Source organism: Stegodyphus dumicola, chromosome 5 (genome assembly GCF_044657685.1).
Source record: "Stegodyphus dumicola isolate Sdum_Otavi_A_Nest chromosome 5, ASM4465768v1".
Lineage (NCBI taxonomy): Eukaryota > Metazoa > Arthropoda > Arachnida > Araneae > Eresidae > Stegodyphus > Stegodyphus dumicola.
Window position 1 is genome coordinate 28992807 of NC_140772.1, and position 25193 is coordinate 29017999.

Here is a 25193-nt window from a genome sequence, read left to right on the forward strand (position 1 = left end):
CTCGGACTGCGTTTTCTTGGACTTCTTCTTGAACTTGGACTCGAACTTCGAGAAGAAGGAGAAACGGACGGTCGAATAATGTAAGGGCTAGTGGTTACATCGGATTTGGCATACGTGTGGAGAGGAAATTGAAGTTCGAAATCGTCGGGAAGGTCGACTTGGTTTTGAATTTGTGAAGGTAGAATATCGTCATAATAAATAACTTCGGGTGTTCCAAGAGGTGGAATTTCCTTCGAAACATCATCCTCGTTAGGATCATTCATTCTGACTTTATTTCAATCGAAACACGGATCCGACGACAGGATCTAAGTTATATCGCATAGAAGCTCGATACGCATCTTGAACCGATGTGCAAAGAATATATTCCAAAGGTCCGAATTGTTTCTTTTCTAAAATAATGGGAAGATCGACCGTCCCTGCTCGATAAAAAGGCGTGAGGGAGAGAATTTCATTCAATTGTAACACGTTCCCGTGCTGGAATTCCCTACAACAGAGATAATCGATCCATTTCTGAACGAGTTTCTTATAAGCACGAGCTTCCGCGGACGTTTTAAAACACAATTGCCAGCCTTCAATGCGATCGATATGATTCAGCATGTAATCAAAAGCTGTCCAAAAATGAAATAACAGTGACGACGTATTCCGGAAGCACGTGAGATCGATTAAAATCCATGACATGTTTTCTAAGGGAGTCGGATCGGGATTCTCGGGACTGATCCATCGATCCAGGGTAGGACTAGGACCGATCGAAAGAGCTTTCTTGGCCTCTTTAACTTCGGGTAGATCCGTTTTGTAAAGGAACGTCTGTTCCAAATCCATCAGCTGTTTGGTTTTTTCCGTATACCTTTCTAAACTTCCCGGGAAATGAAAATAGGATAAATAGGAACACGTATGGTATCGATCGATAAAAATCATGTGGCTCGTTAAAATGACGAGGTGTTGAGCCGTTTTAATGTCGTGGTGTAAAACGGCATGCGGAAAAGGTTCAATGTAGAATAATAAATCGCACGTGTTCGTGCTCAATTCTTCCGGTTTAATCACACGCACATGAGGGGAAGACGGGTACGTATAAAAGGGACAAATGACAAAAATGGTGAGGTGGGATAAATGTTTGGAAATGTAATCGTTGATCACATAGGGTAATCGACTCAGGTTCCCAAACACAATTGTTTTCTTGTGTTGGAGAAGGTACTGAAACAATTCGTCTAAATGATTCATTCTTTGCTCTTCTTTTTCTTTTTCTGAAATAAATGAAAAAAAATATTTAAAAATAAGGAACCATGAATTCAGAAACGATTATGAAACAAACTGTAGCTTGCATTTCTTGGTTTTTGAATGAAACGTTCGGTCCCTCAATTGCCGATCGGTTCAACCAAGAAATTCAATGTTGGCCCGAGACGTGGAACCGGTTACGCGAATGGTTAGTTCATACGCCGATGCAGAATCCCAAAGATTGTATTTTATCGTTTGCTCAAACTCTGCCTCAGTACGAAACGTTCCAGGCCTCTTTAGAAAATTCGCTCGCTATTCACGAAGAATTTTGGAATAAAGTATTTACTAACTTGAGAGTTGCCCAGTCGCTTTTAGGATCCCCATGAATATTTCGAAGCTAGAACCGTTCGGTATCTTTGCTTTAGCGAGCGGATTACTCTATTCCATTTGCGTGTTGATTGTGCATGAGGAAGAAACTCACTTTAAATTTCATTTCACGGTCTTAACGCTCGTCATTTTTCTAGCGCTCATGGCCATCACATCTTTCAAATATTTAAAATACCGTTATCAATGTGAGAGAATGGAAGATATAATGTCCGCTTTGAAAATTCAATAATAATAATAAGAAGAAAGCACTTCCATCATGAATTTTGTCGAACAGTTATACGAAATGACGTTGGATGAAATGGCCACTTATTTAAGTGAGAAAGATCCTATTTTCCGGAAATTGTTCACTGAATATGTGGAGTATGCCAATTTATTACCCGAAGAACAAACTCAAGCCGAAACGCTTTACCGACAATATTTTCCAGAATCGGAGGATACTCTCGACGCGTTTATTGACAATTGGCGACGGTTTAAATTACAGTATCGTTCCGACAATGGCCGACAGGTCGAAGAAGATGTCGAACCGGACGAGGTGGAAGTTCGTTCTCAAAAAGGTGGACCTTGTCCGGGTTTCGTCTTTGATCCGAAGGGGAAACGACTTTACAGTCCGAGAGTCCTGAAACCGTTCAAATCCGATCGCCGGACAAATGAATTTGATGTGTTCAAGTTTCTCATGGACAAAGAACGCAATCATGAAGTGTATCACCTAAATATTGAACCGAACGCCAATGAGCTGTATTTAGATATGTCTTATGAAGATAGACGCAACATGGACACTCGAGCAGATCAAGCGCTACGGAAAATGGCGAAAATGGTGACCATCTTAAATCAAAATTGCCATTATAAAATATTGGATCTCTATAGCGAAAGACGAATCACATAAACTAAACGCGAAAAGCCAAAGAAACAAAAAATATATTATTAACATACCTGAACAGAAGCTTGTATTCAAGAACAAACTGATTTGAAGTGAAACTGGGATGGTTTAAATAAATAAGTGAAAGTTCATTATTGTAAAAAAATGGTGGTCTGATCAATCGAGTTGGCTGGGAAAATTTCTGAGAGCTGAGAAAAATATTCTCTAGTAGTAAAAAAAAAAAAAAAAAAACTTTTTGTTAATTTTTATCATGTCTTTAGACATGATAAAAATTCACTCTACCCTCCTTTTCGTTTTGAATGATGTCAACATGTTTCTAAAAATAGATCTCTAAGAATGAATCATACTTTTCTTGGAAATCTATTTTTAGACACATTTTTTTTTTTCAGCTCTTGGGAAATTTTTCTAGCTGACTCTGATCATTCTTGTTCTTCCTTCTTGAGTGGGCAAGATGTCAATAAAAGCAGTTGTTGGTATATTTCTTCTTGGATTGAAGTTACGCCCGTCCATCACCTTGAACGTGTTTATGAATACGAGTGACTCATCGTTATCTATGAAAGTATTTCTCTGAAAGATTTTGGATTCATCTTGGGTAGGGCTTGTCATATTTTTTTAAATTAAATCATTACTTTTTCATAAAAATGCCTCCACCTAGCATCAGAGCAATAATATGTAGCATTATATTTCCGTAAAACATCCAGTTGCGTTGATTAAAATGTTCGGCTCCTGTTTTGGGTGTCGCATCACTGTAAATAGCTGTTGCCAGGTAGCCGAAATTGCGTAACGAGACAAATACAATTCCTAATAAGATAATTACCATGATAGCCTTTGTATCCATCGTGATGTATTTTTGAATCTAGTCTTTATTCTCTTTTCGGTTACACGTAAAGTAATAAACCGACCATTAGTATATTGATCACATTGACAACCGTTGGAGCAATGAGCAACATTTTATTGTTGGTCCAGAAATCGCTCGCTGTCGTTCCTTTGGTCGTGACTTTATTCGGATCAGCAGCATTGTAAACGAAAGCCACACTGCCGTAGGAGAGACGATATACGATGAGGGCCATGATGACCAGTGTTGTCACCAGACATATTAAAATGGTTATGGCGAGAGTCGAACGAAGATTAAAACCAAACATTGTTTTATCCACTAATGATTCCTTTATTATGTGATTTCTTGATGGACTTGTCGATACCATTGAAGAAGATTGAAATGAAAAGGGATCGATTGTCCCGAATAATAGACGAGTAAATTTCGGTACATGAAACATTGGAATAGGTAAAGAAGAAAAAAACAGAGTACATGAAATAATATCATGATGGAAACGATTCTTGATCGTTCATCAGCTTGGATTCCTTATCAGGAAGAATTTCTAAGAAGTCAATTGTTATTGACGTATACCAAAAATATTATTTTTACAGCTCAACTCTTAGACGCGCATTTACGATATGTAACGGAACATGTTTATCCCAATTGCCCCTCGGCAGAAAAATTCAACGTGGATTCTTTAAATGAGGTGGATTGGGCTCATTCCGTGATTCTGGTGAATCAAGACAGACAATTATTAATCGCTCCTGAACCGGTTAAACAGCTCGTCAACCTTGATCGGCGTTTACGATACCATGAAGCGGCCGAAACTATATTCCATGGATTTCATTTCTTTCCTAAACTCTTCTATATATTTCAGTTTCGATGGATCGTGTTTCTGGTGTTGGTTGCGTGGTTTATCGAATGGAGAATAGACATTCAAAAAAAGAAATTCTTTTAAGAATATGGACCCAAATAAGAAGGTTTTTCCTATGATGGAGTATAAGCTTGGATCCAGTCCACAGCACTGACTGACGATTTAACTAGTTAAGTGAAAGTTTATTCTGGTTAAAAAAGGGTAACTTCTTGTCCACATCGAATTGAATATTTAAAAAAAAAAAAAAAAAAAAAAAAAAAAAAAAACTTTTTGTTAATTTTTATCATGTCTTTAGACATGATAAAAACTAACTTTACTACCCCTCACCTCTTATTTTGGCTTGAATCAGGTGTCAACATGTTTCTAAAATAAATGTATGACTCATTCTTTTGCTTAGAAATCTAGTTTTAGAAAGTGTGAGACATCATTCACAACAAAAAAGAAAAAGGGGGTAGAGTTAATTTTTATCATGTCTGAAGACATGATAAAAATTAACAAAAAGTTTTTTTTTTTTTTTTTTTCCAGCTCTTAGAAAATTTTTCCAAATTGTCATGTTTTGTTACTAATGGACTTTTCGTATTCCTAAGCTTTTTTTTTTTCATTGGTTATTTTTCTCCTTTTCTAGGTGTTCCGATCATTTCAAAGTCAGGCGTAGATGCAGTTGCATGATTTGCTGCGATCGCCATTAATATACTTGTCAGGTATTTACTGACGGCATACATTTGCTGTGTGAAACGATTATACAAAGGATTGGGGACTTTGAGAGGTTCCTTCTTTGACAATTCGTCTTGAATCAAAAACGAAACGCAATGGAGTTCCGTGGATACGTTCGTATCGTCTGCTTGCTTGGAATACGGCAAAAGCCCGATTCAAATCATGATCGGTAACGAGTTTCGTTAAATATGGAGCGATATATTTATCGTGAATGACTTTCCCGATCACGCCATTCAACATGTCAAAGATGGAATTAAACGCCATCAATTTTTTTAACTGAATTTCCGAATGGACGCATGTTTTAGCGATACTGTACATTTTTAAAAATCCTTCGTAGCCTTCTGGAATTTCGGTCGTTGAATCTAGAACGTGTTTACTCATGGGCAGTTTTTCAATGACTTTCCGTAGATAAGAAACGAGATATTTTTCGCGAGCCGTTTCCAATTCTCGATTCATTTGCTGACCGGGATCCGTGTGTTTATTTTGAAGCTCTAATAATAGAGACACGTCCGACTGTTTAATTCGTTTATGGGTAGATTCTTCTTCCTCCTCCTCCCCCTCTTCATGGTCCATTTCCTTTTCGGATTTTTCATGAGCGCGTTTCATTTTTATTTTGATTATATGTCTCCCTTTCTTTTATTTTGATTTTCTCTCTCTTTCTCTTTAAAAGAAATTACCTTTTTCCAACGCTTTCGTGGGTTCTCCTTTAATATCGGGAAAGACGGCTGGATCTAACGTCGCCGCATATGTTTCTACATAAGGAGCTCGAGCAAACGTAACATGCCACATGCCTTCCTCATTCGGTTTCATCTGAATACCGTTCGATCGAAGAAGGTTTGGGAGGGTTTTCAACAGTAAATGGAAAGGATTGAGAACGACATGGCCTTGATAAATTTCGGGAACGCGTCAATCCTCCTCTGAAAAAAGACATACGGGATATCAATACAGGAGCGTGTAGGCGTTCGCGTGTTGACTCAATTTTCCATCCAGTTCTTGCTCGATCAACTGGCAACGCGTGAGCTGGTTTTGTCGAATAATGGTTTCGTAGCACGTTTTAACATGAAAAATAGGATCTTCGTGGCAGTGACGCGTATGCACCGTAAAGGGAAGGTACTTAAAAACATATTGCATGTAGTCAAAAGGCCACGTTTCTTCGATTTGTAGATGGTGTTTCTTGGATTGGACCACGTAATAATTGAAAGGATAGGATAATTGAGTCGGGTCTAAATTTTCAAATTCGATGAACGCGACCGGCGAATAATCAAACACGTAGAAATAGGCAAACAGTTTCACATGATGGATCGGGGAATCGGGTTCGCTTTTAAAAATATTCGCGCAAGCATTATAGCCCTTATCGTTATTTTTCAAATAATAGGGATGATCGAGTCGCACCCCGATATTCCCATACCTCGGATCACACACACAACTTCCAAATTCTGCATGATAAAAAGTATGTTTTAAAGGCTGACCTGTAAAAGCATCGAAGGAACAGGGCTGCTGGAAGTAACCGGGTTTTTGGAAAGACGCGAGATACTTTTCGGAAAATACGGTCGGATCCCATACGTTGTTTTTTTCTTCTTCCTTCGAAAACGCTAATCGTTCGTGAGCGGTCATTTCTTCACACCCGAAACCTTGCAAAAGCGGTTTGTATCCAAAATCGCAAACACATTTACCTTCTTTCAAAGGATCTTTGTCTAAACTTTTTAATCGGCCGTGAGGTCCGCAAGCAATGTCTACGTCACAATTCCCCCCGCGTTCTTTTTGCGTGACGAGATGAGGATATTTACAAAAACAGGTCGCGAATTTCAATCCTTTTTGATTCACCAGAACCCACTCTCCCGTAGCTGAAGAACAAGTAGCATGGGGAAGGAGTTTGGGAAGACATTCACCCCGAAAACAAATTTGATCGTCGTCACAATCGGTTGCGTGAATGCAAGTCGAATAAAGCGTTGTCCGCTGAGGAGGGTGGTAGGAAATGGATTGCCAAGGATGGGTTGTAGTCGTTTGTGACTCGTTTCGAAACAGGTAGATCATGATCAGGTAAAGATAAAAGACGAGAAGAAATATCCAAAGCGTCATCTTCTTTTTTTCAATAGAGGTTCACAACTTTTATTTTATCGCCTCGATCTTCATGCACCAGACCGGCATTATCTCGTTGAGCCCCTATTTGTTCAAAATATTGCAAAAATTTATATTTGGTTTGTAGATTCTGGATTGATAATAAATACTTTCGAACACTGTAGACCATATCGTTTCGTTGAACCTTCACCATTTTGACAGGGTCGTCCATTATTTTTTAAATTACTTGTTTACGCCAAGCATTTGATTCAGTGCATCCTCCGTGGAGGTTCCTGGACCCCCCTTAATAACACTTACTTTCCTAGCGTTTGGATCCTCTATTGGGTCTTTAGGAAGTCCTCTTGTGTCCATCGGTAATTCTTTCTGTTCCGTTTTCACCTTTTCCGCGATCGAGGTGGCTATTAACTGAAGGAGGAGAGGTTGATTAAAATTGCGGCAAGGAACGATTTTGTTCAAATATTGACTGTACTGAGGATCAATATTATCTTTTCGGTGTATAATGCTGGAAAGCATATGATCGGTAACTACAAAACTGTTACTCAACAGCGATTCCGATAAACCTCGATGAATAAAAATATTATGAGGGGTGAGATAGGGAAGTTGATCCATTTCTTTTTGAGCTATCTTGGCATAAAATCGGTAACGTCGTTTGGATAATAAATGTCGACGATGGATTTTCCATAAATCCATTTCTAAATGCTTTCTTCTTATTTAAAAATGAGTAACGGGTTTGAAGTAATTGGGAATGCCGATAATTTCGGGACACTTCTCTTCCCCTTCTTCCATCTCTTCGACTACAGGGAGGGAAAGAGGAGTTTCAATATCCAGATCGGTCGAGAACAGAACAGATTCTTTAAATAAGATAAATTCGCGAACTAAACCTCCTACCTTGTACGAATTTTCTCCGAAAGTGTACCGGTTAGAAATTTGAAGGTTTAGAATACCTAGAAAAGAAGTCGTCGTACCAAACATATTTTCAATCGAACACTGAAAAGTATTTTTTAAACCCTCTCCATTAAAGAACCGACTCTTTCGTATACACCACATATTTCTATGAATTTGAAATTTATCTTGGGCTCCTTTACAAGCAGAGCAAAATGCGGGATCGCACCGGTCCATGAAAAAACGACAATTCTCCGCAAATTTGTGTTGCGGATTCTCTTTCATGCTTTCGCCAATTTTAGTTAAAGGAGCACACAGTCGAGTCATGAACGAAGTTCCTGTTTTATTGTTCTCCCCCGGTTTCAAATACCAATAACCAGCCACGAGAACATTATAGCAATTTTGTAAACCAATAATGTTTCGGATGTGAACAGTATCTTATCGAGTTCCTTTGGAAAATTGAACTTTTTGTTGACAATGTGTCTCGTACAGCGGATCGTGATTTAAAACATCTTCCCAGTCGGGACATATTAAGTTGAGAGCACCTTGACGTTCTTTTGATTCGTCGATAGCTTTCTCAAGGATGGGAGAAGAAAGAATATTCTTGATAATCAACGAATAATCCATTCTTACTCAATAGATTTCTTCTTTTCGAACAAAGTAGAATGTAGTATCTTGGTTATTAGACTACTGGCCTTAGATGTTACCTCTTCAGCAGCACAAACTGATTTGAAGCGAAAATGGGATGACTTAAATAGATAAGCGAGAATTCATTCTAGAAAGAATTTTGCAATGTCTTGTTTGGTTGATGAAGTCGAGTGGAAAAAAAAAATTGTGAGAGCTGGAAGAAAAATATCTGGAGAGTAAAAAAAAAAAAAAAAAACAAAAAAAACAAAAAAAAAAAAAAAAAAAAACTTTTTGTTAATTTTTATCATGTCTTTAGACATGATAAAAATTAACACTACCACCCTTTTGTCTCTGAATGATGTCTTACCATTTCTAAAAATAAACGATGACTCATTCTTTTCTTGGAATTTTATTTTTAGAAATGGTGAGTCATGGTGTATTTTAGAAACATGGTGCTGAGACATCATTGAAAACAAAAAAGGGGGTCATTAATTTTTATCATGTCTAGAAGACATGATAAAAATTAACAAAAAGTTTTTTTTTTTTTTTTTTTTTTTTTTAATGGTTGTAAATTTTTCTGACATATTTTTTCCAGCCAGATTTTCAACCGACCTTTTCCCAATCATCATTTTTTAAAACTGGCTCACTATTGGTTTGTTTAAAAATGACGTCATTGCTTCAAGAACTATATACACATAACTTTCTCGTATTCACTTCTCTATACGGAATGGGGTTCCCAGCTGACATAGCAAAAACCCTATCTCGCTTCATCTACAACTCTCGTTGATGATCTATACAAAATTGGGTAATTTTTTCCACGACTTTATACAGTTCTTGATCACGGGGATCTATCTGCTTGTACGGCTTCACGTGAATTCTTAAATCATAGCGCTCGTCCATATTTTCATTGACGTTATCATCGACCCCAATTAAAAGAATGTCGTAATCGTACAAGACTCTGATATGTTCCGAACATTTTGAAATATTATACTTTCGGCACGACTTTTCGCATTGCGTGCGGCCAAATATCCGATACGCATATCGTGCAATATCGTGCAATGAACTATTGATCACTCGCTCGACATAATCATCCGAACCTTTACTCCACAAAATGATATCGATATTGCAAAGACGTAAAAACTGGATCAGGAAATTGGTTTTGGGTCGAATTTGAAATGTTTCTCCTTCAAAGTATCCAAGCGTCTCATCCATATCTAAGACACAGACCACCACCATCTTTCTTTTTTAAAGAAAGAAGAAGATGAGTCGATCCACCACTCATACTATTATTGAACACGTGAAAGAAATTGTTTATTATGCTCCTTCCAAATGTCCTTGGCATTTTGATTATGCCTGTTTTCTCATTTTAAATAATTTCAATCAAAGACGATTCCACTGCCTGTTTACTTCCCACTCGATGCAGTGGAGATCTTACAGTGCCAGCAGCTCTTGTGACTTGCCCGAACATTTTTTCGATTTGATCCTTCTTCATCGACAATTGAGTTCGGAGTATGTGTTGCCTTTTGCGACGCATTTCCGAAAACGTTCGGGATATACAATAGGTCTCTTTGAAATGAATCCTGGACTTTATAGTGCTCGCATTCTTCAACCGGAATATTTAGCAGAAACGTTTTACACGTTCATTGTTTTCTTGTGTAGTATTTGTTATCGACTCGGAGGAACGGCTTCCGTTTTAAAATTATGTTCTTTTGTGTACACGGACCATCATCCCGTGCTCGTGGATATTGGAGCTCTGAATGTGGAAAAGAGAGAACGCATCGGTCATCGAGAATTTTTAAACGAGAAGAAATGGCATCGGTTCTTGAAACGACGAACGACTCGAGACATTATTCGGTACGTGAAACTCATGCATCCGGATTATTTTAAGAAGAAATGTCGTGGTCAATGCATTCTCTCCGAGAAAGTCGTCTTCAACGATGTAACGCATCAACTGATTTGTAAAAGTCGACAACGCAGTCTGGCCGAGGTTTTAGATACTTTTCAAGAACTCATGCCCCATGAGCCTATTCGTCAACTCATTCGAACGTGGCTTTCTGCGAGATAAACAAGAAGATGGATTATAAACAACTCGTCCTCGATTTATTGAAACAGAAAAAATATCCCAATTTATTGGGTTATGTGGTCATGGATATTTATTACAAAGAGGTTTATAAATCAGACGGGAAAGTAAAACGATTTGACTCCCCATGTTTCGAGTTGAATCAAAGATATTTAGAAGAACCCAATCCATATAAACTGGAATTTATCACTTCGGACGAGAGTAGTAAATTGGTTATTCGACGACAAATCGATCCTAAAGATTTTAATATAAATCAATATCCGGAAAAATGTTTTCGTGTTAAACTGTCCAGTCACCATCTTGCTGAATTTGATATGTTTAAATACAAGATGTTCGAAGAACAAATTTATAATTTCATAATGTATCTGAATAGTAACATTCCTGCCATTCGAGAATTTTTGAACTTAACTCACGACGAAAGTACTCGATATTTACCCCAGTCCATACGACTATGGGTGTATAACTATAAAACGGCCAAGATCACTCATCAAATTATGGATCCCGAATATTTTGGACCTCGTTCATCTCTTTTACTGGAAACACGCATGATTCAAGGTTTATTGTCACCGTGCACTTCTAAATCAGTATTATTGTCCCTTCGAGATGATTATGCTTGGAAGAATCATACCGATAAAGCCATTTTACCGTCTTATGTATATGATTACGATCCTTATAATTTATATTATTCGGATCACTGGAAGGCTCTTGTCCCGCTAGCTTTTAATCCGTTAGAAAATCCCATCATTTGTTAATATTCCAGTTGCAGCACGTACTCATCGTCTTCACTCCCGTCACGAACAAAATTGATGTAACGTTTCGTTTGAGGATCCTTGTAGCGACAAACTTGGCGAATACCCCGACAAATAGATCCCGGCAAATTTAAATCTCGATCCATTCCTCGAGTCGGTTTTAGAATCAGACCCGATTCGTTTGTCTCGAGGGCTTTTATAAACTTTTGATCGTAGCCAACACGAGCTTTGAGTTTGGACTTTCTCTTTCTCCCTCTTTTTTTGGGTAGAGGAGCCAAGTAATGCCGAATGGGTATATCTATACTCGAAGAGCGACTTCGGGATCGATTTCGGACTCTTGTTGGACTTGGAGATCGACTTCGGACTCTTGTTGGACTTTGAGATCGTGTTCGGACTCTCGTTGGACTTTGAGATCGACTTCTCGATCGACTTCTAGAACGTTGACGTTGAGATCGACGCCGCATATTTGGATTTATTTCTACTTTATTACGGTTTAAGAAACGTTTTACATAGTCTTGGACACGAGGTTCTTCACTCATAGCGTCATACCAGTAATTTCCCGGAATGATTATAAATTTATCGTCTCGAAACTTTATAAACTCTTCTGGACTATAGCGGGGAAAAAATTTTTGTAAATGAGACAAGTCGAATAAAACGTGCCCCAACGAACATGTCCCTGTCAATTCAGAACGACGCACGTTTCGATTTAATTTCTCTTCTAACACTTTTTCAACATACTCAATAGGAACTTTGGAAGGATAAGACATTTTTTTTTGCTTTATATTCCCCAAATGACTTGTCCATAGAAATATAATCGGAAGAAAACTGAATCTCGAACGTGCTGGTGTGTATCATAGTAAGCGTGATCGTATAAATCAAACACATCTAAATGAGCCAAGGCATGTAAAGTAAAAATGAATAATAATTGCCATGTTGTTTCATTACGATAAAATCGAGTTTGATCTACATTGACCTGATTAGCATAATAGGTGTTCATATTGATCGTGCCCCTGTTTTGATCTACTAGCATCTTGTTCGAAGTGGAATAGTTTAATTAATAATTGCGATGAATTTTAATAAACTCGAAAAGATTAAAAATAACGTAGACGGGAATTTTTCCTTCCTCGGTTTCGGTTTCATTAATATATAACTGAATAACCTCTTTGGGTCCTCCTGGCTCTTCACAATAATACATGGACATTTCGTAACGGTCCAATCGACGAATTGGATTTTCCAAGATACGATTGAGAATCGAGACCCATCGTTCAAATATGAAATGGAATTTTTTAAAATCGATCGTGGCCCAATCATCCATGATTTTAAAGCATGCCGTACAAGCATCTCGCCAAGTATTAATTTTAGACTGAAGAGCCGTTTGACGACAAGATCGACGTTCTTCGTGTTGATCAACTCGTCTTTCCATATCCTTATCCTTTGTTTTTTGTCCAAAGAAAAAAAAAAGATGGCTGAAATGTATATATTCTTGATGATGTTTGGTCTCTTTCTATTTTTCTTTCCTACTTCTGTCATAGAATCGGATTCCATCCCCATGAACGAATCTATACCGCTTAAAGATTGTCGACGAGAAAAAGTCTGGTGTGTGGATACATGTGATTTTCTTTGCACAAACGGGGAAGAAATGCAATGTGTTCGAGGACTCTGTATGCCCAAACTGAATCCTTACCCGTGTCAAACTGAAAAAGGGGGTATGATTATTCTTACCGAAAAAAATGGATTCTATCAGTGGTCGTGTTACTGTACGGATCCAGCTTTTTACAATGGACCGGATTCTGGAGAATTGGCGAAAGACGTTTGTCAAAATGCTACATTTATCTATAGGGGGTTCAATCAGCATGAATGCATGTGTCAATTTCCACAAGTAAAGGCTATGATTCAAGGAAAACCTCAGTGTGTGCATAGGAATATAGCTCGGTTTTATCGGGATCCGTAATGAACTGGATTATTAAAAAATGTACGTCTGAAAATGTCTCAAATTTTTTGAAAAAACAAACCGTGACTCTACCTTACATTGGGTGCAATTAGAAATTACCCCTCTTTTCGTCCAAAAATGATGTCTCACAATTTCGAAAAATTGAAGACATCAATTTCGGACGAAAAGAGAGATTTTTTTTTTTTCTACCAATTCAATCGACTTGATCCTTATGGTCTTTTAATTATCCAGACTCTCACTTATCTATTTAAACAATCCGACATTCCCTACAGATCAGTCTGTACTGCTGAAGAGGTAACATCTTTCAACGCAGCTTCTACGTTACGACAAATGCTTCAATAAAGGTAAGAGATTTTTCCTTCTTAATTATTTTTCGTTTTACTAGAAAGAAATGATTATCCTATTTTTTTTGAACCTATCTAAGTGTTTTGAGTTCTACTTCAGATTACGAAGTGCTTTTGAAGATCCAATCTGGTTATCTTTTTCAATCCATAAAAGCAATGATCCCTATATTTTTTGAAAGTTTTTTAAAGAATAGACTCTTGTGTTACTGATTCCATCTCCTTTTTAGCTTCTTCTTGTATATATTTACGATAACCTGTAATTTTCATAGAACGTTTAATGATGGTAAAGGAAGGACTAAAGGATCGATTCGGAAAATAATTTTGAAAGAATCGTTTTAATTTTCTTAAGCAACCATCTAATGATCGAGGGAAAAGTGGGCCGGCAATAACCCAAGCCAAAAATTCATACAAAAACCGATTACGTTGATCCCATATATTGGACGATGCCAATTTCTTTTCTGCATAATGTCGTCGAAGATCTGTTTCGTTCAGAAGTTTTAAAATTTCGTTTGCTTTTAAGTCAGTTTCAAGAATGACAAGAATAAATAAAGCCATCTCTTCATATTCATAGCGATCTATAACTATTTTTCTAAGTTTTTTGAGATCATTTAATGTAAGAAGAGGACCCTGACATCTTTTAATATGAATTTGTTTCGAGCGCTCCCTTTTTTCACCGAGCAAACGGTATAAAAACACGATTTTATTTTTTATTTCATTATACGATTTCCTCTTTTCCTCAGTCAGATACTTTTCATATATCTCTAGTGCTCTTTTATAATGATATTTTATACCGTCACCATGTTTTTGATACCAATAATAGAATTCATTAAAATAAAATTCATACTTAGCTCGTGTTCCTTCCGAAATATTCATACGTTTAATAATATTTTGACATTCCTCCATCGACGGAAATTGTTTGAATACTGTATTGTCAGGCTTATGTCTATGTTTAGGAAGAGCGTTATCCCAACATTTCCATCGTCTCATTCGTTGGTATTCTTTTTCTTTGAATCGAACGTTTGGATCTTTTCGCCTTTCTCGTTTTCTCCATCGATTTGCTTCTTTTACTCGTTCCAGTGACCAATAATGTTTCAAATATGCTTTTCTTTTTCTTTTCCTTTCAGATAAAGTTGTAGGTTCCTCAGTATCCATCTTGATTCCTACCCTTCATTATTAATTATTATCTATTATTTTTCACTTCGTCTTATATTTTTTAATCTAATCCTTTTTTGGTACCTAAAAAGTAAATTGATTAAAAAAATATAAGGATTCCATAAAACTTTTAAATTTTCCTTGACCGTAAAATAACAAAGATCCTAAAATCCTTACCTTTTAAATGTAGTGTGTCCCATAGGACAAACCGGTTTGTCCTATGGGACACACTAGATTTAAAAGGTAAGGATTTTAGGATCTTTGTTATTTTACTAAAAATTTGATAAATAGGTTTATACTAGAAGGTTTCAAAATTTTATTAATGATATTAAAGTATTATTAATGATTTTTTGAATGGGTGCCAGGATCTGACGCTATTGATAAAGAAATAACTTAATCCATAATATATATGTCTGAAAAACAAATACCATGAAGGGGGAACATAGTTTTCCTAATGTTTATCTTGCTGTGTTTCATAAATCATGTAGATGGTCAGACAAATTACTAATGTAATGACAAATAAACAGTAAAGCTGAATAGTATGAAGAAAAGGCATAAATGTGTTATAATTAGATCCAAAAACGGATCGGAGAAATGATTCATAACTCATTTTATCTTGTTCATTCCTTTCTCTCTATTTACATACAAGTTCTATCAATATCCTTAATGGATCCAAGATTCTACTTCAACTATAAAATTGACTCATCGTAAGATTTTTTACTTGCAGATACTCAAGGTAGTTTGGTCTGTTTATTAGAATTCCAAATACATTTCCCGCATCTGTTCTAACCAATGGATTCTAGATTTACAACGAGCGGTTTTTATCAGAAGCATAGAAGACTTTCCCATCTATTCTCTAGCCTTGGATTTTAGATTTTATTAGACACCTTAGCGAATGTCAGTTCGGATACTACGCCAACTATAAAATCGGCTCATCGTAAGCTTTTCCACTTGCGGATACTTTCTCAGATGTCTATTTTCTTCTTTTTTTAATCCGACCCTCTCAAAAACAAAGGATAATGAATATTCATAAATACGCTACACTTTACAGCCAATTTCATGGCTTGCATTTAGGAGGATTCAATGTGATTCAAGATACGATTTTTTTTCCCTTAGCCCATATGCGGCTTCAACCTTCTGTGATTCGAAAACTCGCTCATTTCGATAAAGTCGTCCCGGGTCAGAAACCACTCGTTCTCGCCCTAGCCGCCTATTGTAAAATGTCGGACTTGTCGTGTACCGTTTTTCTTCAACGCAATGCATCATGGATCCTTCTTTTAGAAAACGAACGGGTCATTTTCCCCACGATCCCGAATTCATCGGAATCCTCCCACAATCTTTTCAAATTTTTCGCTACACCATTTTTTGTGAAAGATCCTAAAACGATCGAACGGTATTTACAAATTCCCGTGTTCGAAAACGTGTACCGCTCCCAAAATAATCATACAATTCTATATTTAGACGAATGGGATATACCGTATCCAGGAGGACATTACTTTGATGACGATAACGGGCCCAGATTACATTTACCAGAAGATGACGGAGGGAAAAGGTATCGTCTTTGTTTTTTGTCCAACCAGGTCCATCACGAGAATGACCTCGTCCATAATTTCATCAACGAATGGAAAGATCGACCGGACGTTTATTACGATCCTCTGAAAACGCGAACGGCTTTTCCGTCTTCCTTTATTGAATTTTTACGTCCGTGAATCCTGAGAAACCCATCCCGTTTCCCATTGAGTACAATAAGAGTACGGCGCTCATTCAAAAACAATGGACGTATCAGCACCATCCTCAATATATTGTCCAAGATATTTTGAATACGTACGATCAGAGAAATTCGCTTGAGAAGGTCGGACTCTTGATCGAATACCCGTTTCAAATCGGGTTCGAAAATGCTACTCGATCGAATCCTAACGGGAAATGCATTGGACTCGTCGTCAACGGTTCTGAACCGGAAACGATTTTATATGTTCGATCACCGTATCAGCGGTACATGGAATATCAAGCCATCCCCACGACCGTGCACTGGATTCCTATTCTTTACGAACCAGAAACCACGTATCCACTTCAACCGGTCGTACTCTGTTCGACGATCATCGGGTTTGAATACAAAAAGGCTTTCTTATGTTTAAGTTATGTCATGCTCGAATCTCATCCGAAACAACCTGCTAATAGAAACACGGCGTGTCTGTTCCATCCCGTCACAGATGTGAGCGAATTGACGTTTCTCGAGAGTTACGAATACGATTGTCAGCATGCGCTTCACCGAGTTCGATATGCTTCCATTCCTCATGATTTATGGTGTCTGACCAAAATCGAAGAAGAAAAACCAGTTCCACTTGCTAAACCCTATGCTCATCTACCTTACCTGGTTCAATCATGGCTGGAGTTTTATCATCAGAATCGTTCCACGGATCCAGAAATCAGGTACGGCAATCTGAAACTCTTTCAATTGGCTCTAACTTTGGCTCGACATAAAATATGCTTTTCGGCCGAAACGGTCGAAACCGAAGAAGAAGAAGGTATCATTGTACCAAGAAATTCATCGTCCCCGATCGTCATTCGCCTAAGTCGGGAAGCTCGAAAATTTCTCGATATTGTCCGGTTAAGAATTGAATTTATGGAACGACCAGTTTCCTCTCCATGTGTTCTGTTGTAAAGAGAAAAAAAACGAAGCAAATATCTGTAGATTGAGAGATGGTGATTCCCTTAGCTCAGCTAGGAACTCAACTCACAAGAAGTGCGAAAGTTCGAAAGTTATCCACAGATATACACAATTCTTGAAACGATGACGTCATCTTGAAATGTCTTGTGAATCGAGTCGGCTGGAAAAAATTTCTGAGAGCTAAAAAAAAAAAAAAACTTTTTGTTAATTTTTATCATGTCTTTAAGACATGATAAAAATTAACTCTCTCTTCTTTTTGGCTGGGAAGGATGTCTCACCGTTTCGAAAAACAAACCGTGACTCATTCTTGCAATGATTGCCATGAGAAAGGATGAGTTATGATTTGTTTTTTTCAAACGGTGAGACATCCTTCCCAGACAAAAAGAAGAGAGAGTTAATTTTTATCATGTCTTAAGACATGATAAAAATTAACAAAAAGTTTTTTTTTTTTTTTTTTTTTCCATCTATAGAAATTTTTCTGGGCTCTCAGAAATTTTTCTTAGCCGACTCAATTGGCAAGACATCTCAAAATTCTTTCTAGAATGGACTCTCGCTTATCTATTTAAACATTTCAAGTTTTACTTCAGATCGCTCAAGAGGGTTGAAGAAGAAGCATTTCGTAACTTGGAGATCATATTGTATTCTTTTCCATTTCGGAATTGGTCAAGATTCGATTAGGAGCAGCAATCAAGTAATCATACATCTGATTACATCGTAGCAAATAATCGACCGTGATCCAATTGAGTTGAATATTCACAATCAACACTAAAAAATAGAGTATTTCAACGCGAGTTATTTCGTACGTCATATCTCCCCGTTGAGCGAACTGGTCGGCTATCTGATCTATTTCCGTAATGATAGTAAAAAAGTTCAATGGATCCACGACCAATTCTGTATTCCATTGAATTGTAAATGGAAGTACGAGGTTTTGTTCACTCAAAAAATACAAATAGCCGTATTTCTCTTTTTCTCGAAACAGCGTTTGAATATAGTCTCGCACCGCTTCGCGTACTTCTGGATCGCGCACCAGTTCGAGCGTGACGAGGCTCGTGAAGGGCGGAAATTTATGAAATTTGATATATTGAGGTACCACAGTATTCAGTCGAGGACGATATTTATGATGAAGAAGGTGATCAATAGGAGTTTTTAAGGATTGAAGTGTAACGATATCCATCTTTTCTTATACGAATTTCCAAATAATAAGGCCGATGATGACAAGAACGATTCCCAACAAGATTGGTTTTAGGTACGGTATATTACCCAAAACATCTAAAATACCACTCGTGATGGAACCCGTCACGTCTTGACTGAAATGCGTTAAAGCTTCTCCGATCGTGGGTCGACGGCATTTCAATTCTTGCGTCGGTGTACAATCGTGATATTGACAATCACATAATCGACAACACGTATCCTCTTTCTCGTTGTCGTACCCTTCACACGCATTCCATTGCTGAATAGGAAATCCCGTGCACGATTCGATCCCGTGAACAGGTTCGGGTTGACAACAACTCAATTCTTTAAGTTTACAAACCATGTCCCCTCCGTTGTAGAGAAAACAGCCCGAATTGTCCCGAATGTATTCGTTGACATATTGAGAACCGAGCGCGACGGCCGTCACCCCTCCTGCGGTCAGAAGAGCTTTCTTACTAAACACTTTATCAAAAGCTTTTTGAAGGGGTTTATTCTTCGCGACGACTTTAGCGACCTCACCTGCTCGTTTGACAGGAATGTCGAATCGTTTAAATTGTTTAGCGACTTTGCCTCCAGACTTGTTAAAAAATCGCATGTCTCTTGACTCTTGCCGGATTTTCAGAAACCAAGACAATGAACGAATCCAATTGTATTTTTAGTAATCGAAAAATTCCTTGTGGGTCGGACAATATTTCGGCGTTTCGGAATATTCTCTGCCTGAACCATCTTCGAAATCCTTATGGATTGCAAATTTATTATCATCGAATGGAATCGGAATCGCATACCAAGGTCGTTGGACCTTTCCTGATTGTGAAGGAAAATTTCTCGTTTCCGAAAAATACTGTCATTTTACCGACGCGCGAGTTCCTGGATAAACATTTCCGACCCGATTTACACGACGTCCAGTTGGACGATCTCACATTTAAACTCAACCCGTGCATCGAGCACTATATCAACCACCTGTATTCTCAAAAAGGGGTTGGGTTTTATACGTTAGAAGATATTTGTCACCCTGAACCGATTGTTGTGATGGGAGAAGAAACAGGATCTTCGTATCTCTATCAATCCAAATGCATCACGTATCCCAAAGAAACGGCTTTAAATAAACAATTGACGAGAAAGGATTTGCCCGATAATCTCATTATGAAAAATGCCATGCAGTTTTCTGATACGCGATTCCTAACTTGCTAAATGCGAAAAGGTTTGGAGAAAAAAATTGATTTGGTTGGGGGTTAAAAAGTCAGTACAGAAAAATTTCTATTATGTAAAAAGGAAAAAAAAAAAACAAAATGGTAATATACCTTGACACAGAATCTGTTTTCATCATGTAGAAGCTTGTACACAGGCCACAGCATCAAACGATCTGAAATGAAACTCGAATGGCTTAAATAGATAAGTGAGAACACATTCTTGAAAAAAAATGATGGTCTTGTTGATCGAGTCGGCTGGAAAAAATTTTTAAAATCTGAAAAAAAAAAAAAAAAAAAAAAAAAAACTTTTTGTTAATTTTTATCATGTCTTTAGACATGATAAAAATTAACAATCCCCTTCCCTTTTTGTCTGGGAATGTTGTCTCACACTTTCTAAAAATAGACCATAACTCATCCTTTCTAATGGCAATCATTCCAAGAATGAGTCACGGTTTATTTTTCGAAAGAGTGAGACAACATTCCCAGACAAAAAGGGGAGGGTAGTTAATTTTTATCATGTCTAAAGACATGATAAAAATTAACAAAAAGTTTTTTTTTTTTTTTTTTTTTTTTTTTTTTTAACTTCTAATCCAGATTATCCAGATCACGACGAGACCTGAGAGCGTACGGTTTATACGCAAATTTACTAAACTTGTTCTTCATAGAACTGGCAGAAACCTCACCTAAATAGACTGGATCCTCATTGCCTTTTACATCCTCAGCCTCCTTCTTAGACTTCTCTTTCTTGAATGGTTTGCACAGATCTGGATTGATCTTGCTTTTGATGGGAACCTGGTCTGGATCCACCTTTTCAGTTTTGATTTTCTCTTTATCGAAGGTAGTGGAAATGGTTTCGTTAATAATATTTCTCGAAGAAGGTTCTAAAATATTTAACTGAAACACGGGTTTTTCGATCATATTCAGAGCATCTTCTTGAAAGAGAATCATATCTCTACAAATGCCTCCTACTCTACAATACAAAGCGTACGTTTCGTAAAAGTACCTCGAATTAATTTTAATATTTAAAATACCAATAAACATATCGTTATTCACAAATTCTTGGTCCAGGGTTTCTTGAAACACGTTTAAAAGGGTCGTTTCATCAAACACTTTGGTTTTGCGTAAACACCATTGATTTTGAGACATTTGAGAATTCAGATCATTTCGTTGACTCATTTGCCGACACGCTTTACAGAGAGAAGGTCTACATTTTTCAATGAAGAACCGACATTGTTCTGAAATCAGCATTTGGGAATGATCGGCGGCCACGGCTTTGGTAATGTCCACCAGAGGAAGACAAAGTTTACATATGAAAGAATGGGCATTCAGATTCCTCTTATAATTAGTAGCGCAGAGAACCCAATACCCCGCTACGAGAATATTATAATGATGATTGAAATCTTTAATATTTTCAATCTGAATATAACCTTTTTCTACGGGATGCTGGAACGGGATCGCTTTAGCTTGAAAATCTTGAAACTGAGGATTGTTGGCTAATATATTTTTCCATTCCCGGCTCACGAGGTTTAACGTTCTCGGGTTATTTTCAACAATTTCGTCAATCCCCGCTTTTAAAATCGGGTGCGCAAGAATACGATCGATTAACTCTGAATATTCCATAGTTCCCCTTTATTATTATTTTATGGACTTCTAAACATCTCGGTCTGTTTCCTCAATTCTTTCGCGTACCGGTCAATGATTTCAATCGTTTGATTCATGCAATAGGTTAAGAATTCATCTTTAATGTAGGCTGTATGCGACCCCTGCCAATCTAACCCTCCTGTCAGAGTTTGTACGTCCCACTTGATGTATTGCAATAAAACATCGGTCCATTCTTTCACAGTCATATTGGATCGAATGCTTCGATCCACGAAATCCAATTTATTCAGCACGGATCTAATATATTCCTCCGACGAAAAAACGGTTTTTCCGTACACGACATCAAATCGTAATCGAAAATAGGACACGTATAATTGATAAAACAGGTCGCTGAGCATTTTGAAATCGGACGATACGGAGGGAGAAGGGGTTGGTTCGGTTTTAATGTGTTCCAATTCCTTTTGCAAGTGGGCTTTTTCGTCCAGACATCGATCTAAAGCGTGTTTGGCCTCTTGTAAATCCAATGACAGACCTCTTACATAGTCTTCGTCGACCGTCGATACGTGCTTTCGTTTATATTTCGAAGTATCGGACATTTCTACATCCTGCGGAGCTACGAGAGCTTTAGCCAGTTGATTTTCTAAAGTTTGGTTTCGAGACCGAGACACTTCCAGTTGGTTTTGTAAATCTTTCACTTCCCGCTGTAATTCCTCCACTTGATCCGTAGGATACGTAATGGCCGGTACAGTAGTGGGTTCTTTCACTTCGGTGATGTGAGGACGTTCCTCCAACTGCCGTCGATATAGGTCTCGTTCCTGCTTGAAATATAAAATCACCGAATTCGCCAATTCTTCAATGGGATCCGGTATGTTCGGAAACTGGGCTCGAAGCGTGACAATTTGTTTATAAACGAGATCTTGAAATTGTCGATGCTCGTGAATCACGTTTTGGAGTTGATGGACAACAGCTTGCGGCCAATCTTCCCTCTGATCACTAGGGTCATTCTGAAGGATCGTTTTTAGGAACGTGGTCAATTTCGTTTTGGCGTAGAGAAGGTACTCATTACATTTCGTATAATTACTTTCGACTTGATCGAGTTTCTGTTTCAATTCGAAAAGTTGTTCTTTGATTTTACGGAGCTCGACTTCACAATCGTTGCGATTCTCGACCTGTCGAGCCCATTCGATCATGCTCGACGCCAAATTATCGAATTGAACGACCGGTATTTCGGGAAAATGACCTTTCAGTTGCGCCAATTGCGTTTCGAGGGTCCTCTCTAGATTTTCTTTGAAATGGAATACTTTTTCGAGTTCCGCGAGAATCTGATCGTAATCCGTGGCCCCAAAATACGCATTCCATTTAGTCCGTATCAGAGTTACCAAATTCGTTATCAGGACCTCCAGTTTCTTTTCCAAAGCGACGCGTTGCCGTTTTTCATGTTCTAGACTCTGCTGCAATTTTTTATGTTCTTGGCTACGATCCCGATGGAGTTGAGCTTGGATTTGTTGTAGGACCTCCTTCGCTTCGTTCTGGTTCTCAATCGATTGTTGAAGATCGTGCAATCGTTGCAAGAGGGTCGTGTCTTCCATCATGCTTTTAGAGGAAGAAGGGAGACTGTGAAGAATGGTATGAGCTAAATTGTCGGGCGTTAGCGATTGATTTAAAGCATTCCCGAGAAGTGTTAATTGGTTCAAAAGCTGGGTTTGCCAATTTTGTAAATACTGGATATACGTGTGAATTTGTTGGAAGAAAAACGTTTTCCAATCTTGGTTCGCACCGGAAGGTTTCCAAAATGAGGGGGGAAGGATCGTCTGTAAAAACGTCATAAACTGCGTTTCGTGGAACTCCTTCATTTGCTTAGCCATTTCGTCTCGAAGAATCGTCTCGATATGAGGATTTTTCTTTTGCAGCGTGTCAAGAACGCGTTGAATACCTTCCTGGAAATGTGTTTCGGACTCGATTTTCCATTTTTGCAGGAGGTCGGTTCGTTCTTTCTGACCCTGCTCCAACTGCTTTTCCAATATCCGTTTTTCGTTTTGACAAAGGGTCAATTGTCCTTTCAGTTCCTCGTTCAATTGCTGGACGTGCTGTTTTTGTTCCGATTGATACGATGTTAAAAACTGGTCGAGGGTTTCTTGTAATTGCTCTAATTTAGATCGCGACGACTCGATCATGAGCTGCTGAGAAGGAGGCGATTCGAGCGGTAAAGTTTCAATGACCGTAGTCGTAGAAGAAGGAGGAAGTTTCAGTTGCTCGATCGTTTCTTGTAAAGCCATTTGCAAAGGGCGGATTAAACTTTCCGTTCGTTGCATCCATTCTTCAAGTCCCGTTTCGTAGCGTTGGTGGAGCATTTGCCATTCGTTCATCAAACGGTTTGGAAACTCGATATTATTATTATTATTATTCAATTGTTGTTGTTGTTGTTGTTGTTCTACTGTTTGCCTCTGCCATTGTATTTTTTCAGACTCGTGCGTTCGAATTTGTGTCTGTAAAGTTTCGTGATCTCGTTTCAATTGCTCCCACTGAGTTTGTAAGGTTTCGTGATTCCGTTTCAGCTGCTCCAACTCAGTCTGCAGGGTTTCTTTCTCCCATGTAAGGCGTTCCAATTGTCGTTGCAAATCCACGACTGAATGCTCTTTTCCAAATCGAGCGGTATTCACATATTGTTCTTTTTCTGCTAGAAAATAACGCATTTCGTTCCGGTGCTCTTGTTGGAGCGTCTCGATTTGTTTCTCAAAAGCTTTCCGATCTGCCTCCAATTGAGTTTCCAAAGAAGCGATTTTGTTTTCCAGGTCCTGAGATTCCATCGGAACAATCTCTTCCAAATGCAAGCCCGAAATGCGAAACAAGAAATCGATGATGCTCGAACTCTTTTTATACAGTTGAGGATAGAGATGGAGTAAAGGTCGACTCAGGAGAAAAGCATCGATCACGTCGTCTCGAAGATTTTGTTTGAGACCATCGACAACATTTAAAGATATAAAAGTGGGGTCGGACTGGTATTGAATAAGACATCGAACCAGTTCTCGTAACATTCTTTTCTTTTTGCTTTTTTTTAAATCATTAAAAGGTAGGCTACTTTGTTCAAATCGAGCAACATATATTGATATTTTTCTTCGGAGCGGGACGATAACCAAATCATGACTTCTTTCAAGTAGCGACGATTCTTTCTAAAGTGGGAAACGTATATTTTAAATCCTTCTCGGGTCCATAATTCATTATTTCGGTAAAACGGTAGCCAATAATTACATTGTTCACGATTCACGTCGAGGAACGTTTCATGATGGAATGACGCAATCATGGGCGAAACATACATCACAAAATACATATTCAAAACGACAAACCAAACACCGGTTAATTTCGTGTCGTCAAAAGTAATTTCACAAGTATAAAAGTCCCATGGAATAGAATCCGTATGCAGGTAAGGTGGAAGGAAGCGTTTAAACAATTTATGAAGTTTGGCAGCCAATTGAGCACTCGCAGCTTGTCCCGTTAAATGTATGAAGTGGAGGATGAGCATGGGAAGTAAATAGTGATACCAGTTGGACCACGATTCCCAGACGTGCGTATTTCGTTTGAAAAATCGGAGGCGCATGCAATGCTCTAACTGGAAAGGTTCTCTTTTTATGTAGGTCATCGTCAGATCGCTTAAGGCGCGAAAAGCCATATTGCGAGGAAGTACTTTCCAGAACAAGGAAAACGGATTGATGGTCGAACAAACAAATAAAGTATTATTTTCATAGGAGACTTTGATAAAATCTCGAGAGGGAAATAAACTTTGTAAAAACTGATCGGTCGTATCT